Source organism: Lipotes vexillifer, unplaced genomic scaffold, assembly GCF_000442215.2.
Source record: "Lipotes vexillifer unplaced genomic scaffold, Lipotes_vexillifer_v1.1 scaffold217, whole genome shotgun sequence".
Taxonomy (NCBI): domain Eukaryota; kingdom Metazoa; phylum Chordata; class Mammalia; order Artiodactyla; family Lipotidae; genus Lipotes; species Lipotes vexillifer.
In genome coordinates, this window is record NW_006788200.1 from 6,667,921 (window position 1) to 6,688,104 (window position 20,184).

At 40.9% G+C, this 20,184-nt stretch overlaps 1 protein-coding gene across 2 annotated transcripts in view; it reads left to right on the forward strand.

The window, feature by feature from the left end:
* The first annotated feature begins 246 nt into the window (after window positions 1-246).
* CTNNA1 (catenin alpha 1) overlaps window positions 247-20,184 on the forward strand; it is a 179,346-nt gene continuing 159,408 nt past the window's right edge. The window contains exon 1 of one of the 2 annotated variants that reach the window (XM_007461428.1): window positions 247-363. The gene's annotated coding sequence lies outside the window, so the exon portion shown is untranslated. The remainder of the gene's footprint in view (window positions 364-20,184) is intronic. The other variant, XM_007461426.1, reaches the window with a different exon arrangement.

Consider the following 20,184-nt stretch of genomic DNA (forward strand, 5'->3'; position numbering starts at 1 on the left):
GGAGTCAGCGCTCCTCCTTCCTCTCGGAGGGGGGGGGGTCACTCCCATCCCTAGATCACTAGGGGCCTGGAATTAAGTAACTCAGGGGTGTGGGGCGGAGAGCAAGAGGTCCTGTTGGGGGTCCAGGCCTGTCACCGCCAGGCTCTTTGGTCGAGGGCTCTCTCCAAATCGAGGACCGGGAAAGCTAGGCTGCAGCGGGAGGCGCCTGGAAGAGCGCGTCGGAGGGAGGTGCTGGGAAGGGCGGGCGGGGCCGGGGGCGCCTGGCGGCCCATTTCCTCCTCGGAGCCGGACAGGCGGAGACAAAGCGGTGGCAGTCGGCTTCGGGCTTCGGGAATCTTCCTGCACTCGCCGAGCTCGCCGCAGGTAATTGTCTTCGTGCGGGTGCGGGCTCCCCAGCCGGGCCGAGGGGCTTTTCGGGTGGGCGGTCCGGGCGCGGTCACCTCCACGACCCCGCCCGGAATCGGGCTCCGGGCTGGCGCTGGTGCGGCCTCCGGCCAGCTTCCCCGGCGGCGCCCCGGGCCTGGGCCCTGGCCGGGCGGGGCCGGCGTTTCCTGGCGCTTGGGAAGTTGAGGGGCCGCGGCGGCTGGAGCAGAGCGAGCCGCCGGCCCCGCGCCGCCGCGGCGCTTCCTCACGTGAAAGTTTCTCCCAGTTTCTAAACTTTGTTCAAGTGGGCTTGGTGCGCGCGCCAGGCCCGCGCTGGGCCCCCTCGGCTGCCTTCCTTGTGGGGAAGAGTCGGCGCGTTGTTTCAGGTGCGGGCGGGTCCGGGAGTTGAGTTTTCCATTGAAGTACGTGTGGTTTGTGGTTTCTGTGGTCGCACCCCCGCCCCCGCCACCGAAACTTCCTGGTCAGGTGGACAGGACGTTTGCTGGGCCAGCAGCCCCGCATTCCCGGCCCGAGAGTATGTGAAAGTTTTGAGTGGTCCTTTTCTCTGACACAGTCTGGCTGGGAAGGGCAGCTACGCCCGTGTGGACTTCTGGCGTGCACCGTGTTAACCTTTGTTGTGAAATTACTCAGACTTCTTGTGCTGGTTAATTGGACGCACTTAACACTGATTAGTACTAGTTTTCACGAATGACCTTGGAACGTTTTTGTTGTTGTTGTTGACTTTTAAAGGAGTGTGCGTGTGCGAAGCGCTTGTTGGAAAAAATGTTGACCGAATGCCTAACCTTGGCTTGACTGGAATGGCTTCCCAATAATGCAGGCGGCAGTTGGCTCAGATCCAGGACTGACAACCTCTTATGTACTCCCGCGTCTTTGTAACATCTTTTTGGTGTGTTTTGTACAAAACTTAGGATAATTTAGAAAAGAGTAAGATATGTTAAGTCTCCAACTAAATTAAGGGCATTTCATGTTTATGATGAAGGAAATGATTACACCACTGTATTGTTGCAACAGGAAAGGCATTTCGATGAGAGGATATTTTGTGTAGCAGTGATTCTTAAAGACTATACAGCTGTATGTTACTTTGGGAAAGTATGAATTTATAAATCAAATTAAGATGTGTTATTTTATTTTACAAGAGGGAGGGGTTGAGAAATTATCCATAGCCTCTGTGCAATTATTTACCCTTTTTGACTTTCACGAAGTTAAAAAATAATTTATCCACTTTCTTAAGGGGCCACAGTTGATTAAGCAATGGTCTCTGCCCCCAAGAGCTCACAGTTGTAATAAGGAGGAGACACACACACCCCAGGTGTAGTACAAGGCTGATGGCGTTTAGTACCATAACATTACTGTTGAGAAACTTCAGCATGGGTCAGTCTTACATAATAATAATGATAAAAACTGGTGGAGATGTGGAGTGGGGGCTAATGCTTCCAGGAGGGGACGGCATTTGAACTGGATGAAACAGGAGTAGGGTTTGGTTGGGAGGAAGCGTAAAAGGGCGAAGGAGTTTGTGGAATTGTGATGTAAATCTCTCCTGGTTTTCCTTATAGTTTTGGCTCTTGTTTCTCAGTCTTTTTGTTGTTGTTGTTCAGTACACTTGTATCCAGGATTCTGTCCAGCATATCTCAGTCTTTCACACCGTTGATGTGGTATCACCCTCCTTCCATCAGTAACATCTCACTCCTATGGTGACTTAAGAGATCAGGGGTGCTCTCTTCCTCCAAGTTGAGAATCAGTTCTCTGTGCAGTCTCCCTGCCATCAAACTTATGCTAAACTCTGATACTTGTGCTAAAGTGGAAGCTTCTATTTTGAGTGCAGATGTTTCACCTCATCCACATGGTCACCTGTGCACTGGAGAGCTGCTTGGGTGCCCCCAGGGGTATCTCAAACTCAAGAGGACCGGGCTTCCCTGGTGGCGCAGTGGTTAAGAATCCACCTGCCAGTGCAGGGGAAACGGGTTTTGAGCCCTGGTCTGGGAAGATCCCACATGCTGCGGAGCTGCTAAGCCCGTGCACCGCAACTACTGAGCTCACGTGCCACAACTACTGAAGCCTGTGCGCCTAGAGCCTGTGCTCCGTAACAAGAGAAGCCACTGCAATGAGAAGCCGGCACACCGCAGTGAGCCGCAACTAGAGAAAGCTCACATGCAGCAAGGAAGACCCAACGCAGACAAAAAGAAAACAAAAACAAAACCAAAAAAACTCGAGGACCAAAACGAGAAGCCTTTTTCTTCTTTAGACCTAAACCAGATATAGAGATAGGCAGTAACTGGCAGAGTCCTGGGATTTCTTTGAGAAAGTAGCAGTTGTGTGAGACGTGACAGACAGACCTGGTTGTTGGGGGTAGTGGTTTGTGTGCTGATGAAGATCTAGACAGAGGGAACAGGATATTCTGCTTGTGTAAATAAGGGTCCTGAGACAGGAGAGAACTCCATGTGTTTAGAGACCTAAGAGAAGACTTGTGTAGCTTGAATACTTTTAGGATGGGGAGAAGGCCTTAACATGAGATTGCCAGGAAACTCCAGGTCACATGTTTGGATTTTCTTCTAAGAGCTGTAAGAAGCCATTGTAGGAAGTTCCATGATCTGATTTCCTTTTTAAGAAGATTGCTCCTGCTAGTGCTTGCAAGGCTTGTATATGTGTACAAGTGGAAGTAGGGAGTTGAGCTAGGAAGATGGTGGGAGTGAAGGTGGTGGGATAAAGGGAGCTGTATTTTGGAGAAATGAGATAGGCCTTACATGTAAATTGGATGTAGGGGCCTAGGATTATCTGTTACTGTTGTTTTGTTGTTTGCTCAGTGACGCACCTTGTTCTCCCCCACTCCCCCAATTTGTATTCCATCACTTTTATAATGAGCTCTTAGTCCTGTCACAAGACTCGAGCTAACTTTCCTTTCTGGTAGCAAACTTCTTCCCACTAGCTGGTATATTCCACTGTACTGTACCTTGTTATTGATATCCCTGTTTGCCTTTGCCGCTAGAAAGTGAGCCTTAGCCTTTGGCCTGGTACCTGGCCTGGAGATTAAAGAAAAAATTAGATGCACGTTGAATGAAGGAGGAAGGAGTCTTTTCTGTCAGGAGTCTGGCTTGTGGTTGGAACTATGACAGAGGCAACAGTCAGATTATGGAGGGCCTTGATGACCAAGTTGCTGTTATGGGCAAATTGAGAACCATCCTCATTCCATTCTTATTCCTTTCCACCCAGATCTAATCAGATGAAATCCTTTACATCTGGTCTTCCTCTTACATAAATTCCTGTTTCCCTTCTCTCTGCTTCCACTCTAGTTTAGATTATCTTCTTATCTTTGAACTATCAAAACTACTTGTAGTTCTCTGGATAAATTGTTCTGTTGTTTGCTTTGGTGCCTTTTTCATATTTTTTCCTTTGCCTGGAGCATTGTTTTTCTCATCCATCTGACAAACTTGTTTATTCTTTAAAACTCACCTTAGACGTTAGTGCCTCTGGGTTTTCTCTTGGATCTCAGTGCTTCTTGGGTACCTTGTACATATTCTGTGGTTGCATCTTTCATGTCATTTGGTAAATATTTTTATGGATTACTTCCTCTCAGCTGAGGTTTCTTAGAAGTTGGGTCTTAGCCTTTATTTTTAATAAAACTTTAAAAAATTAAGGTATAATGTACATGTAGAAAAGTATTCAAATTATAGCAGTACCTGTCTAATGAATTATTTGAGTGAACACCACCCATAGACACCATGCAGATCAAGAAACAGAAAATTACCAGTACTCTAGAAATCTCTTTGCAGTCACTGCCCACCCCTCCTCTCCCTTCAGTTTTTATAATCTGAGAATTTGGAACACTGTTGTTGCCCTGTAAGTGCTTGCTGAAGTTAGTTGAATTTCTTACTATCTTCCCCTCCACCATTCAGTCTTTTACACATAAGCAGTACTCATTCTTCTTTTGGGAAATGTACTGCTGTCTTGTTGTTGCACTAGTCAGAATCTTAGATGGGCATTCAGCACCTTCTAAGTCCTGGCCCTAACTTAATTTTCAGCCTTATTTTCTATTGTGAATTGTTGCTACATGTCTCTGCATCTGCCAGGCATTTGTTGTGGAATACTCCATCCTTCTCTGACACAAATGCTATCCATCCGAAGGCCGATTGATATGGTTTTTCTATTGAGACATTGATCATCGTTGCTGAAAGTGATCTTTAACTTACCTGAAATTCTAAAATTTGCACCTGATTATGACATTCTCATTAGTTTTTAAAATAAAATATACATAACAAAGCTTACCATTTAAATTATCTTTATGTGTACACTTCAGTGGCATTAAGTACATTCACAATGTTGTGGAACCACTACCGCTGTCCATATCCAGAAAAATTTTTCATTGTCCTAAACTGAAACTCCATATCCATTAAACAATAACTCTCCATTTCCTCTCCCCCCAGCCCGAGGGCAACCACCATTGTACTTTCTGTCACTTTGAATTATTAACTTAACTATGTTAAGTACCTGGCTTATTTTACTTAGCATAATGCCTTCAGGGTTCACCCATGTTGTAGCATGTGTCAGAATTTCCTTCCTTTTTAAGGTTGAGTAACATTCCATTATCCATTCATCTATTGATTAACACTTGGGTTGCCTCCGTATTTTGGCCATTGTGGATAATGCTGCTATGAACATCGGTGTGCAACTATGTGTTTGTGTCACTGCTTTCTGCTCTTTTGGGTATATACCCAGAAGTGGAATTTCTAGGTCATTTGGTATGGTAATTCTACGCTTAAATTTTTGAGGAACTGCCATACTGTTTTCCACAGTAGCTATGTTACTTTACATTCCTAACAGCAATGTGTAAGTGTTCCATGTTCTTCACATTTTCACCAACGCTTGTTATTTTCTGTTTTTTAATTAAAAAAAAAAATTATTTACTTTTTAATAATAGTCATCCTAATGGATGTGAGTTGATGTTTCATTGTGGTTTTGATTGGCACTTCTCTAATGTTTAGTGTTGTTGAGCATTTTTCATGTGATTATTGGCCATTTGTATATTTTCTTTGAAGAAATCTCTATTCACGTCCTTTGGCCATTTTAATTGTTTGGGGTTTTTTGTTGCGTTATAGGAGTTCTTTGTATATTCTGGCTGTTAATCACTTATTAGATGGAGGACTTGCAATATTTTCTCTCAGTTTTACCCTGTTGATATGTCCTTTGATGTTAAAAAGCTTTAAATTTTGATCAAGTCCCGTTTATTTGTTTTTTCTTTTGTTGCTCATGCTTTTGGTATCTTCTAAGAAGTCATTGCCAAATCCAGTGTCATAGAGCTTTTCCCTGTGTGTCTCTCCCCACCCCCGCCCCAGCTGAGCTATGTCTACTTTGAGGGCAGGAACTAAAGTTTTTATTGTAGCCAACTTCTGGAAAGAATCTTTTTTAAATGTAGTTCTTAAAATGTCATAGCAAACAATAATTGTATGGTAGGGGGTTTCCTGCTATTGCTAATTTGTCATTGATTATGTGTCTATTATCTGATGATTTATGATGTTAACCTGCTTTTAGGGGTTTTTAATCTTATGAGTCTCAGTTGGAGAGTTTGAACTTTGTCATCTATGTAATGACTAAGATGACTTATAAAGGATATTTTAATGTCTAACAATGATAGAATGCTAATTCTTTTAGTTATGGACTGCTGGACAGGACATGTTTTGGTTCATATTAAGTTGTCTTATCAGTAAAACCAGTGCACTAGTTCAGTTATTTACATAGCACTGAGTTGCTGATTTACCTTTGTAAAGGCTCTTGTGGACCATAAATTCTTTCGTTACATGCTGAGCTCCTTCAAGGCAATTACATTCTTTTGTATCTTTTAGTCTTTTGTGATACCTGACTCATATCTAATATGAGTAGATATGCTATATACAGGATTGTGCCAGATTGATATGGGGGTGGAAGCACCATGGCTTTACATCCAGTTTATTTAAGTTTTTTAAAAAAATAAAACCACTGAGACTTCCCTGGCGGTCCAGTGGTTAAGACTCCACACTTCCAATGCAGGGGGCGAGAGTTTGATCCCTGACCAGGGAATAAGATCCCATGTGCTGCGTGGCACGGCTGAAAGATGAAAAACAATAACAAAGTCAAAAACTTTATAAAAAAATTCATATTTATATCACCTAGAGATAAACACTGTTAACATTTTGGTGTACATCCTGTGATATTTTTTTCTAGGTATGTGTATTGACTATGTATAACTTTTATAAAAACTAGATTTTGCTTTATTTGCTCTTTTGTAATCTGCTGTCCATTTATCATACTTGAACATTTCCCCTATAAATAGCATTAAGATTAACCTTTATGTACCACTAAGAAAATAAACACTGCCAAATAAACTAGGAAATGCCATCAATTGTAAGACATCCAAATTTTAGAGACTTAAAGATGTGAAATATGTATGCTTTAGAATTGATGAAATATGGTTAATCTCACAGTGTTAACATAGCCTATTAATGATCCCCTACTGTTCCAGTATAGCTTCTTTAATCAGTCCTCTGTTGGACATTTCATTTGCTTCCAGAGCTGCTTTAATTTGTAGCTGAATCTTTTGTCCTTACTTCTTAAGGGAAACTTCTTAGAAATGGAATTCCTGGGGGAAAAGATTTGCTACTCTTAAAATAATGTTTTAAAATTGGGGTTAAATATACATAACATAAAATTTACCATTTTCACTATTTTTAAGCATTAAGTGCATTTACAATGTTGTGCAACCATCATCACCATCCATTTTAGAACTTTTCCATCATTCTAAACAGGAACTCTACTCATTTACAGTAACTCCCCATCCTGCCCTCTCCCCGGCCCCTGGTAACCTTTTATCTACTTTTTTTTCTTTATGAATTTGCCTATTATATAAGTGGAATCATATATTTGTCCTATTGTGTCTGGCTTATTTCACGTAACCTTTGAGGTTCATCTATGTTGTAGTATGTGTCAGAATTTTCTTCCCTTCCTTTTTTTTCTTAAATTAAAAAATTGTAAAATACACATAACATAAAATTTACCAACATAACCATTTTTAAATGTATAGTTCAGTGGTATTAAGTACATTCATATTGTGCAGTCATCACCACCATTTATCTCCAGAAGTCTTTTAATGTTGTAAAATTAAAACTATACGCATTAAACTTCCAGTCCCCATTACCCCCTTACCCCAGCTCCTGGCAACCACCATTCTTTCTGTCTCTTTGACTACTCTAGGTAACTCATATAAGTGGAATCTTAATCTTTTTGTGACTAGCTTATGTTACTTAGCATAATGTCCTCAGGGTCCATCCATGTTGTAGCATATATCAGAATTTCCTTCCCTTTTTAAGGCTGAGTAATATTTTATATATATCCCAGTTTGCTTATCCATTCATTTGCTAATAAGCATTTGGATAGTTCTGCTGTGAATAGTACTGCTATGAACATGGGTATACAAATATCTGTTCAAGACACTGTTTTCAGTTCTTTTGGATATATACCCAGAAGTGGGATTGCAGGATTATATGGTAAGTTTATTTTTAACCTTTTGAGAAACTGCCATACTGTTTTCCACAGTGGCTGTACCATTTTGCATTCTAACCAGCAGGGCACAAGGATTCTGATTCCTCCACATCCTTACCAGCACTTGTTATTTTCCTTTTTTTTTTTTTTTTCCTGTACGTGGGCCTCTCACCGCCGTGGCCTCTCCCGCTGCGGAGTTCAGGCTCCGGACGCGCAGGCCCAGCGGCCATGGCCCACGGGCCCAGCTGCTCGGCGGCACGTGGGATCCTCCCGCACCGGGGCACGAACTTGCGTCCCCTGCATCGGCAGGCGGACTCCCGACCACTGCGCCACCAGGGAAGCCCCCTTTTTTTTTCTTTTTTTTTCTTTTTTTTTTTTTGATAGTAGCCATCTTAATGAATGTGAGATGGTATCTCATTATAGTTTTGATGTGCATTCCCCAAATGATTAGTGATATTGAGTATCTTTTCATGGGTTTATTGGCCATTTGTATATCTCTGGAGAAATGTCTATTCAAGTGTTTTGCACATCATTGAGTTGTGGTTTTTTTTGGTTGAGTTTTAGTTTTCTGTATATTCTGTGTACTAATCTCTTTTCACATATATGTTTTGCAGTTATTTTCTTCTGTTGTCTGGATTGCCTTTTCACTCTGTTCATAATGTCCTTTGGTACACATAGGTTTTTATTTTGATGAAGTTTTTTTTTTTCTTTTGTTACCTGTGCCTTTGGTGCCATATCCAAGAAATCATTACTAAGTCCAATGTGATGAAACTTTTGCCCTGTGATTTTTTAAAAATTTATTTATTTTTGGCTGCGTTGGGTCTTCGTTGCTGCACGTGGGCTTTCTCTAGTTGTGGCGAGTAGGGGCTACTCTTCCTTGTGGTGTGTGGGCTTCTCATTGCGGTGGCTTCTCTTGTTGCAGAGAACCGGCTCTAGGCGAGTGGGCTTCCATAGTTGTGACACGCGGGCTCAGTAGTTGTGGCTTGCGGGCTCTAGAGCACAGGCTCAGTAGTTGTGGCACATGGGTTTAGTTGCTCTGCAGCATGTGGGATCTTCCTGGACCAGGGATCGAACCCGTGTCCCCTGCATTGGCAGGTGGATTCTTAACCACTGTGCCATCAGGGAAGTCCCCCTGTGATTTTTTTTTTTTTCTAAGAGTTTTACAGTTTTAGCTCTTACATTTAGATGTTTGATCCATTTTGAGTTAATTATTATATATGATATTAGGTAAGAGTCCACGTTCGTTGTTTTACATGTGGATATCTAGTTTTCTCAGCCCCACTGATTGAAAAGACTGTCCTTTCCTCATTGAGTGGTTTTGACACCTTGTTGATAATCATTTGACCCTGAGAGGGTTTGTTTCTGGGTTCTCTGTTTTGTTCTATTGATGTCTGTCTTTGTGCCAGTACCACATTGTTTTGATTACTGTAGCTTTGCAGTAATTTGATGCCAAATTTGCTCTTGAAGTGAATAATCTTTTGTACAGTTAGGGTCTATGGTTTAGTTGTATGTGTGTGCTATTGTGAAAATAAAATAAATTCTTTAAACTGTTCTGTCTCTTTATTATGGAGGTGATTACACAACTGAGTTTGTCACAAGTCGTAGAATAGTATACTAGAGTGAATTTTACTGCATATAAAAAGTGAAAAAATAAACAAGTAAAAATAAATTCATTCAAAAAATATGTATTTTGCAAGTTTGACCTTCTGTATAGAGATAAACAAAAGTGAAAAACATGAAATCAAGTATCCTTTCTGCTTTCCCAGCCCAAATCATTTTTTCCTCTTGAGGGACTGTGAAGCCACACACTTAGAAGTCTTAAAGGAATTTTGGTTATACCTTATGTGTTGGAGGACTTGTCTTATTAGTACCTTATGTTTTCTCTTAAGAAAAAAAGTTAAACAAATCAGGTATTGCAGAGAGTCTCACAGAGCAACAGTTCCTAAAATTTGCCTAGGTGCCACTGTGCTTGCTTCCAGACATTGAGGGTGGTATTCGTTGCTTGTACAGTGTGGTGGTCAGCTCAACCCCCCATGCTGTGGGCCTGGGCTGAATGGGCCGAACTGTGTAGGGAGGTGAACAGTCTTGCTTTACTTGCCCTGTCTCATGATGTTTTGTTCACTTGCAAGAACACTCTACTAAATTTATCCATTATTGAAAGTTCAGAGTGTGCAGAAATAACCGTGCTTCAAAATAAAACTTCAACATTGCCCTTTCTCTGTTGGAGCCTCTAAATGTTCATTATTTTCCCCTTTAGTTTTTTTTTTATAACTATCAAACTTTCTCTGTGTGCAAGCATACCCACAACTCCATTTCTAATGGAGCTTGAAATTACCATGCATTTCAATTTACTTGTTGATGGGCTGTCATCTATCAAACCCCCTTTTGATTGGGATTTAATTTGTGCTTTTTCACTGGCTGCAAGTTTGGAGCAATGCATATAAGGTAAATACAGTTTGCAAGGCAATTTTGAGTGTTATTCTAAATATTTGTAACAAAGATTTGATCATTTGGAACAAGTATTGTATGAATAGTGTGATTAGATTTTTAAAATTTCTTGTCATCTGTTCAGTGGTCCCATTGTAGTAAAAGAAGAGAGGGAATTTTATTGTGGAAGTTGTAATTTTCATCTGTAAGAATTTTTTTTGCATTTTTAAAATATTCTTTTCCATTATGGTTTATCACAGAATACTGAATATATTTCCCTGTGCTATAACTTAGGACCTTGTTGTTTATCCATGCTAAATGTAATAGCTTGCATCTACGAACCCCAAACTCCCAGTCCATCCCTCTCCCTCCTCACCTTCCCCTGGGCAACCACAAGTTTGTTCTCTATGTCTGTGATTCTGTTTCTGTTTTGTAGGTAGGTTCATTTGTGCCATGTTTTAGATTCCACATATAAGTGATATCATATGGTATTTGTCTTTCTCTTTCTGACTTACTTCACTTAGTATGATAATCTCTTGTTGCATCCATGTTGCTGCAAATGGCATTATTTCATTCTTTTTTGTGGCAGAGGACTGTGCCATTGTATATGTGTACCACATTTTTTTTTTTTTTTTTTTGGGACAATACTGCAAAACTTTACTGAGAGAATTTTAACAGTCACATTTCCAACACAAGAACGGCCTGTGGGGGCTTCCCTGGTGGCGCAGTGGTTGAGAGTCCGCCTGCTGATGCAGGGGACACGGGTTCGTGCCCCGGTCCGGGAGGATCCCACATGCTGCGGAGCGGCTAGGCCCGTGAGCCATGGCTGCTGAGCCTGCGTGTCCGGAGCCTGTGCTCTGCGATGGGAGAGGCCACAACCGTGAGAGGCCCGCGTACTGAAAAAAAAAAAAAAAAATGAACGGCCTGCATGGTTATAGTTTGCCTTCATTTAAACCTGTGATTGCCCTTCACCTGTAAGATAACATAACATTTGGGAATATTAGTTAGAACTTTATTTAGATGACACTAAAGGAATACAGAGGACACTACAGTCTTAGTTTTATAAAATGGACTAAAACCAGAACCCTAAGGGTGACCCTTGGCTTATATACAGTTAAACCTCTGTAGAGACTTTGAAGGTAGACTTTCAGGCACATTAACAATATTTGCTAAACACACCACTCTTTCTAGTGGTACAGAGAAACAGAGACTGTTCAAATTCAGAACTGATTAAACCCAATGCTTCCATTCAGAGGTAGTTTTTTTTTTTTTTAACATTGTCTTTGGAGTATAATTGCTTTACAGTGGTGTGTTAGTTTCTGCTGTATAACAGAGTGAATCAGTTATACATATACATATGTTCCCATATCTCTTCCCTCTTGCATCTCCCTCCCACCCTCCCTATCCCACCCCTCTAGGTGGTCACAGAGCGCCGAGCTGATCTCCCTGTGCTATGCGGCTGCTTCCCACTAGCTATCTATGTTATGTTTGGTAGTGTATATATGTCCATGCCACTCTCTCACTTTGTCACAACTTACCCTTCCCCCTCCCCATATCCTGAAGTCCATTCTCTAGTGGGTCTGTGTCTTTATTCCCATCTTGCCCCTAGGTTCTTCATGAACTTTCTTTTTTTTCTTAGATTCCATATACATGTGTTAGCATACGATATTTGTTTTTCTTTCTGACTTACTTCACTCTGTATGACAGACTCTAGGTCCATCTACCTCCCTACAAATAACTCAATTTCGTTTCTTTTTATGGCTGAGTATGTACCACATCTTTATCCATTCATCTGTTGATGGACATTTAGTTTGTTGCCATGTTTTGGCTATTGTAAACAGTGCTGCTATGAACATAGGGATGCATGCATCTTTTTTTTTTTTTTTAATTTTTAAAAATCTTTTTGGCCACTCCATGTGGCATGTGGGATCTTAGTTCCCGGACCAGGGATGGAACCTGTGCCACCTGCATTGGCAGCGTGGAGTCTTAACCACTGAACCGCCAGGGAAGTCCCTATCTTTTTGAATTATAGTTTTATCTGGGTATACTCCCAGGAGTGGGATTGCTGAATCATATGGTAATTTTATTTTTAGTTTTCTGAGGAGCCTCCATACTGTTTTCCATAGTGGCTGTACCAACTTACATTCCCACCATCATCTGTAAGAATTTAAAAAAAAAAAGACTGAGGGCTTTACAGAAGAAAAAATTTATCATTTGCATTTAATTTTTGTGATGAAGTAATTTAATCCAATTTAATCTTAGCGTTAGATAACTGATGTAATTCCTTAATTGCTAATTTAAAGGGTAGTTCTTTTCTGGATTATTTCATTTTGGCTATTCCATTTCATTATATTGAGCTGTGGATTTCCTTTTTCTTGTTCTGAGATTTCATTATTAAATACTGTCATAAGTAAGTGGCTCATCAGTTGTATTTTGAAAATGTTTTATTGCTATGTTTTATTTTATTTTGTTAGTATTAGACATTATGATTTGAAGAGTGTGTTGAAAGCCTGGTTAATTATCAGATTACATGTACTGGTTTATTAGGTTAGACTGCAGACTGTTCTTGAAACTGAAAGTGCTATCATAACTCAGAAAACGCATTCATTGTGGCCCATTTCAAGTTAAATGAAGGATAGGAGCCTTTGCTAATAGTCCATTTGCCCTGTACAACTCCGATACATGCTTTGTTTCCAAGCAAAGATGCATTGTAACTATTCTCTCATGTTATGTTGAATATTTCATTATGTTAAATATTTCAGTATTAATCTAGACTCTTAATCATGGTTTGTGAAAAATGATAGTGCACTGAATAAGGCAGAGCTGAAAGGGTAGGTTATTATTACTGACGAGTCAGTGTTCTTGGGGGTTTTCTGTTCCTGGGGATCTCTAAATTGGCAAAGGTTTCTTATAATCATCTGTTATCATTTTCTTGCTTTCTTGGACCTGGGGTCATCATGTTCTCAGAAAAGCTCTGGACTGACTTTGAAGTGTATCTTTAGAAACCTGTCATTTTGCACAGAAGTGGATAAGTGAAATGTGAGCTTGATCCCTTGGGAGGAGGGGAAAAAACTCAAGGAAATGGAAGATGGCAACCCTTGAGAGAAATTTAAGCTTCTTTGGTGTCATTAAGACCTGTGAAAGAGGTAATGTTTTCTAGGTATCTTTATTGAGTTAGGGTCTAAGGTCGTGTTTAGTTTGCTGTATCTCAATTGCAGGGGGAAGGGTTCAGTTAAATACAATGCATTTATTAAGCCTGCCTTTTTTTTTTTTTTTTTTTTTTTGCTAATCTATAACGGGAGATTTCTTAGTCCTTTGCACACACATCGGTGTTGCTAGATGAAATCTAAAAACAGTCGAGCCAGTTCAGTTAATCATTTATAGAATGTTAGATGAAAGTTACCATGCTCAAAAAAGGCATGATCTCTGTACTCAAAGGAGCTCTCAGCTTTATGGGAGATGGAAACAGTATGGTGCTATGTGGCAAGTGCTGAAATAGAGATGCTTGTAAAGTGATGGGGGAACCCAGAAAAGAGGGAACAGCTCTTTCTATGAAAGCAGAGGACATTTGTGTGAGCCTTGAAGGAAGATGGAAGAGTCTGGAGTGGTGCTCTGGGCAGAGGATAGGGGTTATGTAAAGGTCTGGAGACATATATTATCTGGAGAAGAGTTTGGAGTAGAGGCAGGTGATGAGGTTGGCAGGCCATTGTGAGTAAGGTTTGTAGGAGTTGCCGCTTCATCCTGCCTGTGGTGGGGAAGCAATGCCAAGTTCTTTTCAGAGGAGAGTCGATTCCTTGACAGTGATAACTGGGGCTGTCTGGAGGGTGATTGGAAATGAGAAGACTCCTGAGAATGGGAAGGGTTAGTAGAGTGAGATATTTACTAAGATGCAGAGGAGGGGAGGGAAGAGGAGGAAAGGGGCCTAGAGTCTCCTTCTAGGGGACCTGGTTTGGTGGAGCTTTGGTAGGTGGAGATGAGGAAGGCCAAGGGGGAATAGATGAGGAGGAAAATGCTTGCCTCGGGCCTTGTGGGGTTTAAGGAACTGAGCTCTGCGGTCATGTGCGTGAAGTCCTTTAGATTGGGAAAGTGCTGCTCTGGCCAGGAAGGCACTTGCTGTTGGCTTTTGGTCTTTACTATGGTTACTGTAAGAGGTGGGGTTTTCTCCTTTGTCTTTGAGGGTTTTTTCTGGGGCGGGGTGTGCATTTCAGGATTTCTCAAATATTATAGAATGGTATTTTCAAGTTAAGAAAGATAACCTCCAGTGCCTTCTTAATTTCTTTGCTTATCTTTTAGCCTTATCTTCTGCCATTTCACTATCTGTCTTATATTTTTCATTCACACTTCTGGTTCTTGGAAGGTGCCAAAGTTCTCTGGTCCCTTTGCACAAACTGAAACAACCGCCCTCCCTCCCTCCCAGTACATCAGATCCTCAGTGAGGACTCTGGCCACTGGGGATTTCCTCCTGGGTGCTCCTCTTTGCACTGGTGGTTCACTGTACAACTCTCTACTTTCTGTTTTATTGTAACTATTTTCCGTTCTAGACTGTGAGCATTTCCCCCAACTGTTTTTGAAATTCATCAAACGTACAGAAAAGTTGTAAAAGCCTAATACAATGAGCACTTGATTCTTCAGTTTACCTAGTTTCATCAATTGTTAGCATTTTTCAAATTTGCTCCATTACTCAGCCATAAACTTTTTTTCTGAAGAATTTGAAAGTAGAATGCAGACACCAAGTATTTCACCCTTAGGTTTTTTGGCATGTAACTTCTAAGAGTAAGGACATTGCCTTACTTAACTACACTATATAAGAAATTTTACATTGATATAGTAACATGATTTCTTTTAAAGAGTGGTGCAAGAACCAGTGTCTGCTCTCCCTAGGAACTTGTGAGAAATTCAGACTCTTACGTACTACCCTAGACCTACTGATTCAGAATTTGCCTTTTAACAAGATTCCCAGAAGTACTGATCTCATGTACAGTCCATATTCATATTAAATTCCACCAGTTGTCCCAGTGATGTCCTTCATAATTTTTTTTTAATCCAGGAATCAGTAAAAGATCCCATACCTCATTTAGTTGTTGCATTTCTTTAGTTCTTTTTTTTTTTTCAAATTACATTCTTTTAAAAAATATATTTATTTATTGGCTGTGCAAGGTCTTAGTTGCGGCATGCGGGATCTTTGTTGCAGCACGCAGGGTCTTTTTAGTTGTGGCACACGGGGTCTTTTTAGTTATGGCATACGGGATCTAGTTCCCTGACCAGGGATCGAACCCGGGCCCCCTGCATTGGGAGCATGAAGTCTTAACCATTGGACCACCAGGGAAGCCCCCTGTCTCTTTAGTTTTGATTTTTAGTCTTTTTTTCTGAGGAATTGACATTGACACTTTTGAAGAGTTTAAGCCAGTTTTATAGAATGTCCGTAGTTTGGATTTGTCTTATTGTTGCCACTTTTGGCGGGAACAGTACATGTGTGATGATGTACCTTTCTCAGGGCATTGAAATGATTGTCAGGTTGTTCTACTGGTGGTGATGCTAAGTTTAAACACTTGTGATTAAGTGGCATCTGCCAGATTGTTCCATTTAAAGGCAACTTTTTCCTTTTGTACTTAATAATTAATTGCTGCGATGATCTGGTAGGGATTTCTAATTAGTCTTTGTGTCCCTGGCACCTAGCAGGATCCCCAGGATGTGGTAATTGGTCAGTCATTGACAAGTGAATGACAAACTAGGTCATCAAAGGTATACATTACAAGTTTTAGAGATAGTTCTTTCTTGCTTTCTTACTCAGTCTGGGTAACTTCCTATACTCTAGTTCAGTTCCGGCGTCTTTTCTCCTGGCTCTCCAAGAAAAGTACAGTCCTCTTCTTCCTGCGCACTTCTCAGCTGTGTGAGAAGTTTCTCTGCCTTTTAGTCCCATTGTTGTAAAACAAAACCCGCTTTTCCCCTTTGTCTCTTTTCTCTTGTGCTTCCAGTCCACATGCTGGTTTCATCTTTGTTTTTCAGACCAGAGTCATCCAGTTTCTTATGGAAACAGGGACTTCCTGTGTATCCATAATCAGTTGCCTGTTAGAGGGCTTAGTGCAATTTTCTCTTAAACACTTCCTTTGTTGATGGTCTCAGCCGCGTGGAGTGGAAGCTAAGTAAACAAACACAGATATCCAGACCACACTGCAGTTACTTCAGCAGCTCTGGAGCTTGTTTTTGTTTTTTCCTTCACTGGATCTCTCTCACCTCTTCTTGCTCTATGCTCCAGCCACATTGGCCACCTCTTTCTTCGTTCTCTAAGCCCTGGGAGATGCTGCCTTGTCTCTGTTACCTCTGCCTGCAGCGCTCTTCCCCCAAATAATTCACTTGATTGGCTCTTCCTTGACTTTCAGATTTCAGCTCGTGTTACCCAGACAGAAAGGCCCTGCAAGGACCCTACCTAATTGCATTACCATTATCCTGCTTAATTTTCTTTCTAGCACAGATATTGTCTTATTTGTTTACTTATTTATACTGTTACTACAGCGTAGTTTGATGAAGGCAGAGTTTTTGGTCTCAAATAGTGTTTATACAGAGAAGGCACTAAAATATTTGCTGATTGAGTGGCTAAATGGTGGACTGAACATTGTTTTTTTAGGTTTACCTTTTGTCCTTTGCTTAGTGCTCTTGGTAATCATTGTGTCTCCTAATGCTTGTGGCATGGAAGTTCTTTCATTCAGTTTTCCCCGTGTTTCCCCCATTGCCTGTTTTTTTTTTTTAAATACTTATTTGGCTGCGTCGGGTCTTAGTTGTGGCTTGTGGGATTTTTTGTTGGGTTGCGCGGGCTTCTCTCTAGTTGTGGCACACGGGCTCTGGAGCTCGCGCGGGCTTAGTTGCCCAGCGGCATGTGGGATCTTATTTCCCCGACCAGGGATGGAACCCGAGTCCCCTGAATTGGAAGGCAGATTCTTAACGACTGGACTGCCAGGGAAGTACCTCCACATTGCCTTTGGTACCCTAGAGAAGATAAGAAACAAAATGAGAGTGATGGTATGTTTTATTATGATTTAAAATAATTATAATCTTTAAAAAATAATTATAATAATAATCATAATTATAATCTTAAAAAAATAATAAAGATCTAGCCAAGTGTCCTTTTTCTTATAGATCTATATATACCTGGAAGTGGAGTGACAACTTGTACTATGTGCCATATAAGTTCCTGATAAAAAATGTATTTGTATATGAGTTGATCACTGGTTTATGTAATCCAGTATTCTGCTGTAGATGGAAACTTTTTACTTTGATTGTGTTTTGGCTCTCAAGTTTGACCAAGGCTAAGCATTTTTTTTTGGACAATGATATTGTACTTGTGATTAGAAAAAGACTGTGCTTTTTTTTGTGGTGGTCGGAGGGGAACAGGTTTTCTTTTTGTTTACATGAACCTGTGCTTTTTTTAATATATAAATTTATTTATTTTATTTTTTGCTGCATTGGGTCTTCGTTGCTGCGCACAGGCTTTCTCTAGTTGCGGCGAGCGGGGGCTACTCTTCGTTGTGGTGTGCAGGCTTCTCATTGCCGTGGCTTCTCTTGTTGCGGAACACCGGCTCTAGGTGCGAGGGCTTCAGTAGTTGCAGCACGCGGGCTCAGTAGTTGTGGCTTGTGGACTCTAGAGTGCAGGCTCAGTAGTTGGGGCGCATGGGCTTAGTTGCTCTGCAGTATGTGGGATCTTCCCAGACCAGGGCTCAAACCCATGTTCCCTGCATTGGCAGGCAGATTCTTAACCACTGTACCACCAGGGAAGTCCCTGGAGTGAGTTTTGATTATAAAGATTACCTTTTTTTTTGACAGTAACTGGGAGATTTGAGAGTTGAGATTCCACCAGCTGTGTTAACTCTGTTTAATGCAGATGCAACCTGGCATCCCTACAACTGCCCTGAGTAATCCACAGTCCTATATCTTGTGCACTGTGACAGTTAACGGTACTGTGGGTACTTTAATTTCTAAATTTCCTAATTTGCATTTAAATGAACCATTCTAACTGCATTAACTTAACCTTGCTGTTTAAAAAAAAAATTGGCATTTAGTAGCTAGGTGCGGATATTCTAAAGCTTTGGAGCAGACAACATTTTAAGAATAATGTGGCCATTCTGTTGTAAATGAACATTTAATATTTTTGGAGAAGGTATATAGCTCTTTGCACAAATGAGACAGTTTGTCAACAATCAGCCTCCTTGGTTCTGATGGAACTATGCTTTTATTTTTTGCTTGTTGCTTCTCTATTTCTCTTTCTGTCATGAATATTGCTAGTCACATGCCTACCGTCTCTGCCCCTGTCTGAATTTATAGTGAACTTTTGCTTTATAGCCAGGATTGCTATTTATAAGGTAATGAAGACTGAGTAACCACAGTTTAACTTTTTATTTTGTTCCACTAAGCGTGATCCCTCCTGGAAAAACCTAAGGTTGCTGTAATTCATTAAGGTTGGCTGGCTCTAGTAGGTTTTGTAATAGATCTTGTGAAGGAGTGCTCTGTAAGTTAATTGGAAAACTAGAAATTGCCAAGAGTTTAAAAGTTATTTGTTTAGTTACTTTAAACAATGCCATTAATTGTAGAGAAGCAGAAGCTATGACTAAGATTGAAGCAGGAACTTTGTCTTGGTAGGGTTGTAAATATTTCAAAATCAGATTGCATAAATTTAATTCAACTAATACTGTGTCTGCTCTACATAAAGCATCTTTGCATAAAGTACCTTGCCAGCAACTTAAGGCATATAAAGAAACATAAGCATAGTTATCACGTTAAAACTTAAAATACAGGTAGGAATACCACAGGCTAAACCTGGGAAAAATCAATTACGTTTAATGAAACACTTCAGAGGCTACTGAGAGACCATTTAAATGAAGGGAATACTAGAATTTCAGAGCTGGAAGGACATGGATCTTAGAATTCAACCCCTTTCATTTTATAGATGAGAAAAATGAGGATCCAGAAAGGTGAGGTCATCTGTCCAAGGTCAGAGAATAAATAAATGGCGAAGCTGGTTCCGGGAGCCATGTTCTTTCCAGTGAACGTATTTTCATTAGATTTTATTTTTAATTTTTTAAATTTTTTTTTAAACTTTGAAGAGGCCAGTATTCTTTTTTTTAAAAATTAATTAATTAAATTTATTTTTGGCTGCGTTGGGTCTTCGTTGCTGCATGTGGGCTTTCTCTAGTTGCGGTGAGTGGGGGCTACTCTTCGTTGCAGTGCACGGGCTTCTCATTGCGGTGGTTTCTACTGTTGTGGAGCACAGGCTCAGGCACATGGGCTTCAGCAGTTGTGGCTCGTGGGCTCTAGAGTGCAGGCTCAGTAGTTGTGGTGCACGGGCTTAGTTGCTCTGAGGCATGTGGGATCTTCCCAGACCAGGGCTGGAACCCGTGTCCCCTGCATTGGCAGGCGGATTCTTAACCACTGCGCCACGAGGGAAGCCCTTCATTAGATTTTTAAATGTTCTACCTCCGCTTTTAGAAATCCTTGTAGGGTTGGGGTCACCAAAAGCATAACTGGATTCTGTAGTATAGTTTAATAACATTTGGTGTCACTGTTGGAGGGGCCTTTAATTAAAGATGCCTCACAGGCAGTCTGCTTCCATCATGGTTATTGAAAGACTTGAAAATACACTGAATGGGTTCTCAGTTTTCAGGTGTCAGTATATTTCAAGTTTCTCAATGGAAGTGAGTGATTGAGTCCTTTGCCTTAACACCTCCCTCCTCAGAGACAGTACTTAAGAGGATGTGGAGTTCTGGGATGTGGAATCAGAAAGGACTTCAGGGGAGAATCTTGTTTAGTGATTGCAAAGTGGTGACCAACAGGGCAAACATAGTACTCAGATATGAGTGTTTGTCCCATACAGTGGTA